Source organism: Lissotriton helveticus, chromosome 3_1 (assembly GCF_964261635.1).
Source record: "Lissotriton helveticus chromosome 3_1, aLisHel1.1, whole genome shotgun sequence".
NCBI classification, from domain to species: Eukaryota; Metazoa; Chordata; class Amphibia; order Caudata; family Salamandridae; genus Lissotriton; species Lissotriton helveticus.
The window spans coordinates 1,194,281,185-1,194,297,471 of NC_136061.1; the positions used below are offsets into that span (position 1 = coordinate 1,194,281,185).

Genomic DNA, 16,287 nt, shown 5'->3' on the forward strand with positions numbered 1-16,287 from the left:
ATAACAGTCCACAGAGGCAAGATCAGCTCAACCCTGCCCTCGTTTTTCGCAAACTGTAATCGTCCAGCGCACCAGGAACCAGATCACATAAAACAGGAGGTGAAGAACAGGGAGTCGAATCAAAAATACACTCAAGTTGTAGCGATCGTGACCCGATGATCCAGAAAGTACAGTAACCACTTCAGGCAAAGCAGTCAAAGTTCTGATGAGAATACGGAGAAAGCCGGTCCAGCGGCACCGTCACAGGATCTTCGTACGGCCATGTGAGGCAAAAGAGGAAAAGGAGACCCATCGAGGTCGGTCCCGACGGGATCCAGCCGGGGAACCTCCGGAGCAGAAGGAGGCACAGGACGAAGAAGGGCAGCGGACCCCCGCACATCCATACCATCAGCAGCCTCCAGGTCCACGACCCCAAGGAAAGTTCCAGCAGCACACAACAGAGATGAAGCCGCACAAACCGAGGGGGGTCCGGCAGGCCCAACAAAGGGACCCCCCTCCAGGATAGCGGTCGGTGCGGTCATGGGTGCCCCCCAGGAGCGCAGGGCGGCGAGGATGTCGCGGAGCATAGGCTCACCTTTACAGTATTCAGCAAACGTGCCGTGCGGCGGACTCGCATCGCCGGTCCCCGCAAGGCCGAGAATCATGGGGCCGGCCGCCATCTTATAAGCCCGGCGGGGCCGCTGCGAACACCGACCCCCGCCCGGATATCAGCGGGGCAAAACAGGATACCGGCAACCACCAGCCGAGGTGCCACCAGGGCAGGAAGGGGAGCCACCAGAAGAAGGCGATGCGCCGGCACCCCACACGCCGCCGGCACCGTTCTCCGAGTCCGGGCGGAGGAACTCAAAATGGCCGGGCCGGAGAACAAAGGGGAGACGAGCCAGATGTACGGTCAACCCCGTCCATGGAAGTCAGCTCCCCAACACCAGGCCGCAGGACCGCCGGACCAGGCTCGGGAGGCCGCAATCGGTCTATTAGCACATCGGCCCCTCCGACCGACTCCACACCACCACCAAGGGCCGGCCACCGCGCCCCGTCCAGCCCGGGCGCCGCCAAGGAATGCCAGGCCCGGCCGCTCCGGAGGCCCCGAAGCAGACAGGGGCGTAACTCAGGATCCGCGACACCCAGGAATCACCGGAGCAAACGGTAAGTGCCTGTGAGTTATCGTCGTTCCACTGCACATCGTGGAATACTTCCCGGGGCAGGATAAAGTACAGGATATTTGTTGCAGACAGGAGAGTGATCGGAGCCGAGCTAAAACGTGGCCATCTCGGACGCGAGCTTGGCTCCTCCCCCGAATTTTGCGATTTCTTAAATGCTATGCATGATTTTTTTTAAATTGCGAATTCGCAATTAGGAAGGGGAAAATTACCATGAAGTCAACCTTCATGGTAATTTGCGAAAAGTTTTAAAAATGCACAAAAGTGCATTTTTTAAACTTCTATTTTACACACACACATGCCCTTGGGACATGTGTGTGAGTAAAATGTACTTACGTGACATTTCAGGGGTGCAGGGGGGGTCCTTTGGACTCCCCCCTGCACCCTTGAAATTGCATTCTCATTTTGCGATTCCTTAATTGCGAATTCACAAAATGAGAATGCCTTTCCATTGATTCCAATGTAATGCGATTCCTTAATTGCGATTCGCAATTAAGGAATCGCAAATACAGAAAATTAAGGAATCGCTAAAACTTGTAAAATTTCTTGATGCATAGGATTTTGCAATTCCTAAATTGCGATTCCTTAATTTTCCCAATTTAGGAATCGCAAAATCCTACAATGATGCATGTGGCCCTTAGATCCAGACAGAGGAAGCTCATTTTGCTGTGTGACGAATTGCGCTGTGATACTGCCTTCTTTCACGTGTCACTGATGGTGGCTGAGATACCCATACACTAATTGCATTTTTCAGTATGTAAAATAAGACTACTCTTGTACTTAAAATGTATTCACAAGCATACGGTTAAAGACCTCTGCATCTCCTGCCTTTTCTGTGTGGAGATCCGCATCATCACGGCAGACATCTCTGCACATATAGGTTTATGTTTTAGTAGTAAATGTAAAATGTTAGTGATGGTTCGATTTTTTTAAATCGCTGTATAAAAATTATCATTTTAAATTAAAATTCATGCATTTAAATGAAGTAATTAATGTGATGTGACATTTTATTTTTCGTTTTAAGTTAAAATTAAATATTTAAAATAATTTACATTTTATCTTAAAATATGCTGAATTTTTTAAAGAAATAATGAAGTTGAATACTTCTCCTTATGGTTTACCCCAAACAGATCTCCGCCGTTGTGGTACACATCTTCTCCTACATGTGTGAAGCTATGAGTTCCACTCGTAAATCCTGTTGTAGGAAGCTCCAATCCCTCATTTGAGGGATTTGAGACATGCCATTCTACACCCACACATGCATTTACGCAGGAAATTGTGAAGACAATACCAGTGTAGAGTTACACCTAGTTGTAATAAATATATAGGAATACATATACTTACGTATAGTTAGTTACCTTTGTGAATAAGCTCATGAACCTGTCTCTGCTCTATTAGATTAAAAATAGACACCTGTTGTAAGAATACGACTAAAATAAGAGCTAATTTGACCTTAAAGGAGTTTATCAAACACATTTTAGAATGTATTCTACATAATTTACTATATGTAACATGTCCACCATAGTAGCTCACATTGTAAGGCAGCTAGGAATTACTGAGGCTTGCACGTTTATGTAGCAGGCATTTTATGTAATGCTGTATGCAGAAACACATTTTTAACATGGTTATTTTTTTCGGAAATATTTTCTAAATTGTATACATTGTGTTCTGTGCTGCTCTACACTCACCATCCAGATTTATTCCTTAGTACTGCAGTAGGCGTTGCTGCTCTACATAAAAAAGTGAGAGTTTAATCACCAGCAATGTTGTAGTCTGGTTTGCTTTACGTTCAATCTAAATGTAATTCTTATCACTATGATAGCATGTGCTGCTCTACGAACAACATCCAGATTTAATCCCTAATGCTCTAGTGGCCATGTTGCTCTAAACTCAATATTCAGAATTAATCCTTGACATTGTGGTAGGTTGTGATCATTTGCACAAATGATATACATGTTTCAATTAAAACCTCTAATACTGTTACAGTCACCACATCTCTCTGTCAAGCTCTGAGTGTCAGGACCGGTGGAATGCCCCTTCCTCCCACAAATTCTTCTGAATACATATCCAAGGTAAAAAAATGCGTGCAGAAGGAATGGGGGAAAAACAGAAACGAGCAAGAGAGAAACACTGGAATGGAATCACTCATTGATGGATTCGTCTTTGCAAGAGTAATGAACTGCAGGGACCACTGCAGCAGTTATAGAAGCACTGTCAGCAATGATTATTGTCGAGATTGCGACATTTCAGAGTGAAGGATGATAGTCTCTCCTCCAAAGGATACACTCTTACAAACTGAATGCAATGAGCGTGCAAGAGTGAGAACAGTATAATTAAAGGTCGAACCAACTTTACTCGTCTTATCAGAAGAAGTCAGTATTACCAGCATCCAACTAAACCTGGATACCAAACAGAGACCCCAGAACACCAAGATGACCAGCTGGAAATGAGCAAGGCAACCAGAAATGGAAAAAAATCAATAAGAGTGGATGAAGCAATGACTGGGAAAAGGAGTGGAGAGCCACAACAAATAATAACATAATGACAGGCATCAGCTGCATGTTACTTTTGGCATTAACCACTAGCTCAACCCACTACCATGTGGAATTGTATCTTCAACCTAGAAGTGAGTACAAATGGCTTAGAAAGTCTAACACTTGTGTGTGTGCAGACAATCTCCAAAGTCCTCTTCTCCCCAATTCGCAAGCCCTTCCAGTCTTGCACGTAATCCTGTAGACACAATATGTCTGAGTCCATCATGACACCACGATAGAGCACTTACGTCACTTTTCTTTGACAATAAACATACTAAGTAGACCACGATTCACAAAAAGGATTAAACTATCACAGCATTTAACTCCTCCAAGAGGATATGGATAACCCTAGATGATGAGGCACTCCAGCTAACGCGAAAGTGTCATCACTGAGGGGGGTGATAAAATGGCAAAAATATGTGTTTAAAACACATATTTTTGCCATTTTGTCACCCCCCTCAGTGATGACACCTGGGGCGACCCGCACCTACCGCAGCCCCCTTCCTATGCCCCTGGGATTACCTATACACCTACTGGAAAGGAAAGCAGTTCATCAGCTACCTCAATACATGTAAAATAGCACACAATACACAGTTTCCTTCTGGCAGATCTTAGGTGAGGTAGAGAGACAGGATTGTATCAGAAGGAGATGGAGAGAATGCCTTATAATAAATATTATTTGATTTAAAAAAATTATCCTCTATATCATTAGGCACCTGTGGTTGAAATACTCGGTTTGAATACACATAATAAGAAAGTTAGTTGATCTTCCTCAACAATATTCTGGCAAAAGATACATGACTACTAAAATTATTACTCAAATTGAAGACTCAAATGTTTGTCACATAACCTAGACACAGCAATATTTGCTTAATGAATATTAGAACACTTTAATGTTGAGAACTCCATTGAAGATAGTGAAGTAGCTCCAGGCTCATAATGGCTGGTATAAGACTTTTGCTCCAACATTCCAATGTCTTTCTTTATGTTTCTCCCCTTTTAATTTAGAACATTCTACCCTTACTGATTGGAATGTTCTAATAGCCTTATAGCCTGCTGCCTCCAGCTATACTGGTTGTTAACAGCCCTCTCACTTGTTATAGGCCCTCACCTGCGACTCGGGCCTGTAGCTCAGGTCCAGGGCCTTTAACCCAGGTCTATACCTAGTTCTAGATTTTTTTAAATAAACAACTTTTAGCAGAACCCTATTGTACTGAAGTGTAACCTGTTACATCTGATTATTAACAATGTTTCATACAGATTAACTAAACAGAGCCATCTTAAAAAAACTTAGAACAAGGTAGCTCTTCATCAGAGAGGAAATCAACATGAAATTCTAGCATCCTTGACATATTGCCCCACGAGCATTCCCATTTAGGTCTGACTCTCAGCTACTAAATTGTGGAGTTCCACAGGCCTCAGATCTTTTTGAATTCTTGTTAAATATTACCTTAGTTCTACTCCAAAAGATTACACCTGCCTTTAGTCTCTATTCTAACAAGTATTCGGTCTGCATGCAAATCAGACCAGGGTTAAACACAAGGTACTCACTCTCTGCTTAACTCAATATTGATCAATAGAAATTTGGTCCATATCAAGGGGTATTCTGTCAATCCCCTGCAAAAAGGGGTAAATCTTGGGCCTCCTGTTTGATGCAAAGGTATGTTTGGTATGTGTATGTCAGAATACGTTATACAGAACTATCATCAGGAATAGATATTGTGAGTCAATATTGGCTAAAAACATTTTGTCCGAGTGTGTGTATCTATTATTAACTCTATTGGTGGAACACGTAAGTAAAATAAAAATTAGGGCAAGATGTTTATGACGGACCATATTTTGACAGCAATTTTCGGGCACCACACCATGGTTGGTGCCCCCTTTCTTATCAGTAGCAATGGAAGAAGACTTCTTCATCTTAAAATGTAAACTCATTTCCCACACTTCTTTTTTGTGTACCATTCATGCTGATCATACATTCATTCTTTCATTCATAATATTTCAAACCAATTAGTCTCTAAACCTTTAACCAATACCATTAATGCTTTGATCAATCTAATATTGTCCAGATTATATTATACCTGTAATCTATATCCGGCCTCCCAGCATACTGCCTTTGCTGTTTGTAGACAGTAGTGGCCGGCACAGATAGGGGGTGGTGAGGCAGGCGGCATGGGGGGGAGGTAAGGGGATTATCAAAAAAAGAATAAAACTTACATCACGCCGCATCTCTCCGTCGTCTCTCCTCGGGAATGGTCCAGGAAGCAGGCAGTCAGGCTCCCCTGACCAATCACAATGCAGCATGCAGTGTTGTGATTGATAAACATCCAGGCTCGCCTGACCAAATGTAATGCTGCATTGCAGCATTGTGATTGGTCTGAGTGCTGTGGTTCAGGACTCAGCCAGGGACTGGGGGCCTGGGCACCAGTGGCAGCCAGTACAGGTAAGCACGGTGGGGCGGGACAGGATACGGCGGTGGCAGAGCTGACAGAAGATCGACTAGGTATTACGTATTTATTTAATTATACCTATTCCACCATCTGTCGACTTCCCCCCTCCCACCCTGTCCAAGTCCACTGTATTTATATATGCCGGTCGCCGCTGCTGCGCATTTTCTCCACGCAGGCTGTAATGCAACCTGCATGGAAAACATGCGAAGTGCGCATGACTGTTTGGCCGGTCCTAGTGGGCCGGCCAAACAGTCATTCTGCACTTAGGAGGGTGCTACTACTTCTCTAATGTCCTTCTCTGTGAGAAGAGCGCCCCGCCCATCACGCAAAGCTGCCGCAGCAGGACAAAATAATATGATAATAACGTTACGCTATTACCATTTTTTCTTTCTTTTCTTTCACTGCTTCAAAGCAGTGGGGCTACACTCCTCTGCCTTAGCAGAGGAGCGGCCACTGTGGTAGAGGTTGTAGAATGTAATTCAGTGTGTGCTTTTAAAAGGTTAGTCTGTGCAGCCATTGCACATCCATTGGCTATTTGTGAGGAGGGGTAGAGTCGATTAAAGTCACTTTGCGCTGCTCATTAAGTGCACTAAGATAAAGAGCTGGTATTTCTAGATAAGTTGCAATATTACGCCGTCCAGCAGTTCCTGTGGTCACTAGCTCCTTATGTATTCACTTTCCAGCACTCTTTGACCACCAGGAAAAAGAAAGAACATCTACGCATTACCACTGAAGTCATGGGTTGAATTGATAATAATAAGAGGGCCACAATGGCATCCTCTGGTGGATGAGGGGGCAGTTAGTCATCCATTCACGTCTTAGTATAAAACTTACTTTGGAGATTTCATGAAATATGAAACATGGGGAGTTATTGCGTACGTACTCAAATGTATTTAATGATAATTCTCTGATGTGTGTAATAATGTGTGTACATCGGTTTATTACATTAATATAAATAAATAAATAAATAAAATATATATAGCCAGTATCGCCATATACAACAGCCCACTGGGGCAGAATTGTACAAAATATTCACATTCAGTTGCTGAGCAGAAATGTTAATGAATCATGCCCACTTGGGCTGAATTGACAATATGAAGTGCAACAAAACTGGACTATCAATTGATTAATTGAAAAGAATGTAATTTTTGTTTTAACTTAATTTCAGGTGTAAACAGTATGAATTTTTACACTTGTTACATTATTTGTCTGATTTAATTTCAAATAATGAGTTGCAATAATGTAAAATTGATCATGAGAAAGGAATTAACATTGCTGTTGCATTAGTATTGAAACATTACAAAATGGCGCCCATGTTTCCTTATCTAATGATGTGGTGCTGTAGTCCTATGTTTATGTTGGTTATTTGTGATGTCCACACTTACGTTTTTTTATATATACTTTATTGAAACATGAAAATAATGACCCGTGATCAAGGATCTGGGCTCCGAAACACGTCGGGCAGGACTGCCGATTTATGACTAAATAAACCCCTTTGCACATGCAATACGGAGTTTGGGCTCGGTTCTTTCGTTCTTTGTTTGAAGAGATTCACGAAGGAGTTTTGAGCAATATATATATATATATATATATATATATATATATTACGATACTTAGCAAGCAGTTGAAGGTTTGCTCGAAATATAAGAGGCACACACGGAGTCTGATTTCAAAAGCAAAGATGCTTTATTCAGTGCTTGGGTGCCCTCTCCCCTCCATGTCGACAGACGCGTTTCGCCTTCGCGGCTTTTTCAATGTCGATTACCCCACAGTGTGTCATGGTTTATAAACCCACCCATTCATTTCATGGTCATGAAAACAAATGACGTACATATATTCTACCTACTTTGCATTCGCAAAGCGGCGGCCATGATACAGTGGGTGAAAAAATACTGTTATTCCTGTGATAAGATTACACAAATAATATAAAGTGCAAGTACGTGAATGAAAATGATATAATATCAAGTTAAAAAGGAGTCAGCATCCACTCCTACCATTAATTCATAATGTACAGGTCTGTTAGATAAACATTCTACAGTTTACGTTTTTTCACATACTAGCATGACCTGTGTGCTGTACAAAGTCTTAGTAGATGTCATGACTGTGAAAAAAAGGGGGAAAGGAAAGTTCCTGAATTCATAGGAACAAAAATAGTCCCCACATAGTCATGTGTAACTATCTACTTAGTTAACAGAATTGAGCCCTGTATGGGCATGAGGCTCCCCACAGAATACTCATAATATGTCCAATTGTTCATTTAATTATATTGGAGTGGCCCTTGTGTCCCTGATTTTATAGGGAAATTAACTTAAAGGAAAAAGACAATTGAAATGCTAAGTGTACATATCAGTTCATGCTGGACCAAATTCCTATATATTACATACTGATTAAGTAAACTAACATTTTCAAGAACCACAATTTCGTGCCAGATTGAAATACAGTCAAATCAACAGGATACATTTCACGAAAATCCGCTAGTCTAGATGTGTCCAAAGCTCTTCATCATTATTGAGTCCAGCCGGGCTCATGCTTTGGAGTTCTATTATATAGCGGGATTCTTTGGCTCTGAGTTTTTTCAATCTGTCCCCTCCTCTCTCATGTTTTTCCACCCTGTCAATGCAATAGAACTGCAATAGATCCCTATTGCTCTGATGGTATAATTCAAAGTGTCTTGCGACGGGGTAGGTGGGGTCTTTATTAGAGATAGCCCGCATGTGTTCTAATATGCGTTTCTTGGTAGGATTTTTGGTGCTACCAATGTATCTCTTTTTACAAGGACAGATGAGACAATAGACCGTATATTCGGAATTACAATTGTAAAACTGGTTGATCTTTTTCATGGGCCTATTGGTTCCTGGAGCACCTTCAAACTGAGTCACTTTCTTGCTAAATTTACAAGCCTTGCATTTCTTACAAGGAAAAAAGCCATTAATTCCCAGTTTGTTTTTGGTGGCAGAGGGTTTGGTGAAATGACTATGTATGAGATGGTCGCCAATAGATGAACATCTTTTATAGGTGATGGGTGGGCGATCTGGTATGTGCTTCTTCAAGACAGAATCAGTCTGAAGAATATGCCAGTTCTTTCTGAAGATTTGAACAATTTGCGCAGATTTCTCATTGTATGTGGTGATCATACGTACAATGTTGTCCTCCTGTTTGTTTTTATTCTTACTAGTAGAGGACAATAGAGTTCTTCTTTCAATTTGTTGTACTTTGAGTTCTGCACTTTGTAAATGTCCTCTCTTGTATCCCCTATCTTTGAAACGTTGCATAGCCTGGTTTTTTGCCGTATCATAACTTTCAAGGGTGGAGCAATTGCGGTTAAAAAAAAAAAAAAAAAAAAAAAAAAAAATATATATATATATATATATATATATATATATATATATATATATATATAGCCATGTTTTCTTTTCCTGTACTACAGCTGGGATACCCCCCAAAGTTTCCCTTTTTTCCCTTTATTTTCCATTGCTACATTGTGGTGGGACCTTAAAGGTTGATCCTTGCTTGACAAGGACGTAGTTTGCTATATTTGGGGGGATGGTGTCTGCCATTGCTTCTAGTCTCAACTAAGGCACAAGGCATCTGGTCTTTAAGCACTGTGGCCATGGGCTAGAGAGCACCCATTTACTTTTATTAAGAACATTGTAACATGATTTTAGCTATTTGAATGGTCTTCATCATAGAACTAGGGGTAAAACAGAGATCTATCGCCTAATTGCACATCTCCTTGCCTGACCTCAATTCTATTCGAAAGGACGTATCGAAGTCAACTTCATAAGTAATGGCATGTACAGTAATTAAGAACGTAAGAGTAAAAGCATTTAAGATATTGACACCAACCTCCAGAAGAGAAAAATGTGAAACTTTTTAGATCATCCAAAAAAAGTTTCCGGATGCTGTGTTTTTCTGCTAAGACATAAGGTACATGACTGAAACTAATTTGTTTTGTTTATTTCAAATCCAAACAAAAACTCATAAGATGCACATCACAAAATAACAAATTTACAAAGGTCGTACTACATAACAGTTATAAAATGTGTGCTTAAAAAATTGCTTGTTACAGTTATACAGTGCATACATATGAAATAAATGCACAAGATCATGGTGAAATAACGAACCATCAAGAGCAGAACGTTAGAATGAAACTAAAGGGTAGGACAGAGGCAATATTTGTGAATATACTCAATAAATATACAAAATCACATAACGCAGGAATAAATGACCACATGGTACAATTCATATATATACTTTGTCTAAAGGGCAATTATAAAATTATAGCATAGGATCACTGAACATAAACATCTACTTGATGGCTGCCCTCAAGAACCTTCTTTGGCCCAGTACATGTAGAACTGAATGCAAAAAGCTTCTTTTGGATTATACAAAATAGGTATAGAAACATGACTGAAAAAAACAGTGCATTCGATGCCTTATTCCAATCGTTCATATTTGAAATTAGACATTTGCCCCGATGGAGGCTATGCAAAATATTTAAGACCGAAATATATGCAACCCCCTTTTTTTCTGTTTAAGCATAGTGGAGAAACCATTCCTAGTCGAGCTATAACATCTTACACTTTGATTAGCTATTGTCACCAAAGTGCCACAGCGCCGATCTTTTTTCTGTACAACTATATCCAAGCCCACTCTTTTTATTTTAGTCTGTAACGTACGATCGACAAGTATTTTGTTGGAAATTGTAACAGATATCCGAGTTTGTTTAGCAGGTGCCGTATGGAACTAATTGGAACATGCTTTTCTTTTTGAGGAAATGTAATCATTTTTTTGTTATAGATTAGAGACATTAAAAATTTCCTCTGTGTAAAAATATTTTAAATATACCATTCATTCTGGAAAAAAAGACGGCCGTGACTCCTTCTCTGATTCAGGTTCCCTACATGGGAAGAATCACAATTTTAAAGTCGGATAATTAAGGATATCCTTTGTTCTCAAATCTTGAAACAGACCAGGGCTGGTGATGTATTCTATTGTGATGTGCGCAGTGAGCGCCAAGAGGCCGTCCGCTGGCAGACTCTAGTCTGAGCTGTATAAATGGTCATATATAACACGGACTCTGGGGTTGCTCTCAATGGTAATTTTGACTAGTTTTACTCAATATGAAGACACTGATAAAAAACAATTCCTCAGTTAGATCATACTGTTCTCACCCCAAAAATGGGCACTAATGTAGGGTGACCAGAGTGGTAAAGCCAAAAACAAGGACATTTCCCAAAAATAGAAGAAGGACTACCATTTCACTTCAACCCAGAGCACAGAATGACAGTGCTTCATAGCAGAGAATAACAGAAGAGGCACTTTGAGCATACATAAAATGCCATTTTTAAAGCCAGTCGCATGCCTGTTAATTAAATTGCTTTCTTATAACAGCTGCTAACTATTCCTGCTTTGCAAAACAAAAAAAATACCACACACCGTTTTCAGCCGACCCGCTCTAAAACCGGCATCTTAGCTTAATTTCCACCCTTCCTTGTAACAGAGTGCCACCATGTCTTCTTAAAAGGCAGTGTTCAGCTGCAATTTGCAAAGGGTTTTTTGTGTGCAATTTTATATAGCGCAAACTCGACCCGAAGGTATTGGAGCGCTTTACATGAGCACCAGTTATGTTACGCAAGGACACATTCATGTATTGGTCGGTATGGGGACATTGATTGCCCAGTTGAGTCGACGCCGAGACTCGAACCTGAGGGCATATTAGCAAGAGCCATATTGCCGCTTTAGCTGCACTTTTTTGCGATATTTTTATCGCCCTATCAGCAAGCTGTCGCTAACAGCAGTTAGCAACAGCTTTTAGGCGATATCGACCAGTTTGGGGCCCGTTTTGCATGTCAGCAATATTTATCGCTAATGATATGCAAAGTGGGCATACCCAAACTGTTCCTTAACACAGCTATTGCCTATTAGCAAGGCAGGCAAAGCGATAAAAAAATCACGCTAAGCGCGATTATCGCTATAATCTAACGCCTGCTAAAAACATGACTTACCTGTTTATCCAATGGGAGGTAGATTGTCAGGTTAAGCCCCCATTGGCGTTAATGCGTGAATATCGTTGGATTTCCAGCGATAATCACTCATTTCGGCGCTATCGCTGGATATTTTAGCACAATGGAGAAAAACGTTGCTAATAGCATGTTTTCTCCGCTAACATATCCAGCGATAGGCAGCGATAGGTCGCGCATTTTATGATAAATATCGCTATTCCTTGCTAATATGCCCCTTTGTTCCCCAAGCCCCAAAGTCGGCAGCTCTGCAACAGAGAGCAACCCTCTACCTACACGTGAAAAGCAGGGCCACTCTGCACACTTCACTGTAAAATACACTGTTCTGGTGCACACATATCCCCAAAAGCCCTCTCTGCCTCCACTCCACAGCACCATGTCCTTCATAACAATGATTTGCTACGCATTCTCTAAAACGCGAAACAGGCAAAGTCACCCTTGGAGGAATTTCACATGCAGAACAGGTTTGCTCTTTGTTTTGCGAAACTGTTTCTCTGCGCGAAAATTAGCATCATTTTGTGGTTTTACTTTTTTAAGATCGTTCATGAACGTTTTGATGTTTCGTGTTGGTTCACACCTTTTGCAAACCATCGTGAAATGACAAAACACTCACCCGCATATTGAGAGAATTTTCACAAAATATTGCGCTTCTAACCTTTTCTTTGGTTCGGTTTTCTGTTGTGGCACTGAAACCGAAGCGAAATTCTGAGAACCAGAACTGTTTCACTGCTGCATTTCATAAAGACAGCACTCTGGGATACGGGTGCAAAACTTCGAATTTTATCTGAAAGTAGAAATGCACCGTGAAGGTGCTACACACAGGGCCGGACTGGCTACAGGGCAATTGTGTGTCCTGCCGAGCAGGGGGATGATTTCGTTGATGGGGACCTGTGTGTGCAAAACGAAATTCGTTTTGCTTTTTTTATTTCAAAGCGCACGCACGTCCCCATCAACTAAATAAGCCCACACCACAGAGAAATTAGCCCCCAGCTCGGCAGCACACACAACTGCCCGGTAGCCAGTCCAGCCCTGGCTACACAAACCCAACGTGCTCAATACAAGTAGAGAGAGGAATGCTGTAGCTGCTGGGAATGAATTTGGGGACAGTTGTGGATGCTGAGTATGTGGTATCTGGTGGCAGTGATCGGTGTAGTGAGGAAAAACTCCCGGCTGATGGTTGGGATGAAAACTGAAATCACACGAGGCTTGGGGCCCAGACGGTGGGGTTCGAGGGCCAAGAGGAAGCAAATTAGTGATTGGAAGATGAGTGGGTGCCAACTAGGCTGGCAAATAAATCATTTCAGTCTTCGAGGAGTTTTGCATGAAGGGACACATTTGAAGTTGATCAGTGTACTATTCACCAGACGTGAAGGTAGCTCTCACTACACATTTGTGCCTAATGTCTACACCCTGCTAACCCTGACACCTTCATGGTGCCCAAACTCCCATGGCAAAACCCTTCTTGTGCTCACCCTTGCCCAATTCACTAGTATGTCCTTCCACCCAATGCCAGAAGTATACCACCTACAGGTCTCTCTCCAACACTCACACAGTCGCCTTCCAACTCCCTGGACTGACGTAAATTACTCATTGCTGTCCTTTCCCTGTTTGTGAGCCCCTCTCCTTTATAGGCCGCTTAAAGTGTAATATGTAATGTGTAAGTTATATTGGCGTGAGATAGCTTTTGTTGTTTCACTTAAACCTCATCTTCATTACCTTCAACTACACAGCTTTACATGCCCATCAAAAGATATTGTCCTTATTTATGTACTGACAGCATTTCCTGCATAAATGATTTGTCTTTTCAATAAATAAAAATACCCCTTGCTGTAAAGCTGGGCTTTAAATGGAAACATAGAATTGCTGGTACTCTGTCCCAGAGTACCTGCTGGTTTCTGAGAAGTGCCGGTACTCTCCAATTAAAAGTATAGCATTTCTCTTGAGAAGTGCCTGTACTTTCCCTTTCAAAATAAAAAAGTGCCGGTACTCCATACCGGACAATACCGGCCTATTTAAAGCACTGCTGTAAAGTATACTGTGCCTTTGCACAATATCCTATAAAAGGCAATTTTCTTGTGCTTTCAGTATTGTAACAGACAGTGCTCCTCCTTCACTTTCCTATACAAGATGGAGCCCCGATGCCTTCCCAGACAATATCACTCAACACACCATGTGTAATAGCCAGTGTTTCTCTTAACACCTGTCTGTGACAGCTAGAGTCTCTTCAGACCTTCCTGTAACAAATACTGTCTTTCTGTAACGACAGTGTTCTTGTGGAACACACAGCATTCCTCTCTGTAACTTATCAGTGTTCCATGGCACACAGTCCTGTAACAGATAGAGTTCCACAGCACACTCTCCCGTAACAAATATTGTTCCATTTCACACTCTCCCATAACAGATAGTGTTCCACAGTGCACCTTTCTGTAACAGATAGTGTTCCACAGCACATGCTCCCATAACAGATAGTGTTCCACAGCGCACTCTCCCGTAACAGATAGTGTTCAACGGCATACTCTCCTGTAACAGACAGTGTTCCACAGCACACTCTCCCGTAGCAGATAGTGTTCAACGGCACACTCTACTGTTACAGATAGTGTTCCACAGTGCACCTTCCAGTAACAGATAGTGTTCCACAGCACATGCTCCCATAACAGATAGTGTTCCACAGCGCACTCTCCCGTAACAGATAGTGTTCAACGGCACACTCTCCCATAACAGATAGTGTTCAATAGCACACTCTCCAATAACAGATAGTGTTCAACGGCACACTCTCCCGTAACAGATAGTGTTCCACAGCGCACCTTCCTGTAACAGATAGTGTTCCTGTAACAGATAGTGTTCCACAGCACACTTTCCTGTAACAGATAGTGTTCTACGGCGCACTCTCCCATAACGGATAGTGTTCAACGGCATACTCTCCAGTAACAGATAGTGTTCAACATCACACTCTCCCATAACAGATAGTGTTCCACAGAGCACCTTCCTGTAACAGACAGTGTTCCACAGCACACTCTCCTGTAACAGATAGTGTTCCACAGCGCACCTTCCTGTAACAGTTAGTGTTCCACAGCACACTCTCCCGTAACAGAAAGTGTCCAACGGCACACTCTCCCATAACAGATAGTGTTCAACAGCACACTCTCCAATAACAGATAGTGTTCAACGGCACACTCTCCCGTAACAGATAGTGTTCCACAGCGCACCTTCCTGTAACAGATAGTGTTCCTGTAACAGATAGTGTTCCACGGCACACTCTCCTGTAACAGATAGTGTTCAACGGCACACTCTCCCATAACAGGTAGTGTTCAATGGCATACTCTCCAGTAACAGATAGTGTTCAACATCACACTCTCCCATAACAGATAGTGTTCCACAGAGCACCTTCCTGTAACAGACAGTGTTCCACAGCACACTCTCCTGTAACTGATAGTGTTCCACAGCGCACTGTCCCACAACAGATAGTGTTCCACGGCACACTCTCCAGTGGCAGATAGTGTTCAACGGCACACTCTACTGTTACAGATAGTGTTCCACAGCACACTCTCCTGTAACAGATGGTGTTTCACGGCTCACTCTTCCGTAATAGATATTGTTCCACAGAGCACTCTCCCATAACAGATAGTGTTCCACGACACACTCTCCCATAATAGATAGTGTTCCACGGCACACTCTCCTGTAACTGATAGTGTTCCACAGCTCACTCTCCCATAACAGATAGTGTTCCACGGCACACTCTCCCGTAATAGATAGTGTTCCACTGCGCACTCTCCCGTAACAGACAGTGTTCCATGGCGCACCTTCCTGTAACAGAGAGTGTTCCCCTGCACACCAGTAACAGATAGTGTTCCACGGCACACCTTCCTGCAACAAGTAGTATTTCTCTTCACATCTTCCCATAACACAAACCTTGATAGAACATATATTGTTCCTCAGCACATCTTTGGTAATAGCATTGTGCTAGTTGCATTCCTTGTCACAATACACCATAACAGGTAAGGTTCCACTGCACACCTTCTGTTACACAAAGTTGTACACCTTCTAATATCAAATCATGTTCCTCTGGACACCTCCCTGTAACAAGTCTTCTTCCTCGCACCTTCCTGTAGTAGATAGTGTT

General features: G+C 42.2%; 1 protein-coding gene across 1 annotated transcript in view; it reads left to right on the forward strand.

Moving 5' to 3' along the window:
- Positions 1-16,287, forward strand: part of BSX (brain specific homeobox) — a 41,847-nt gene that overhangs the window by 13,664 nt on the left and 11,896 nt on the right. The gene's annotated exons all lie outside the window — the stretch shown is intronic.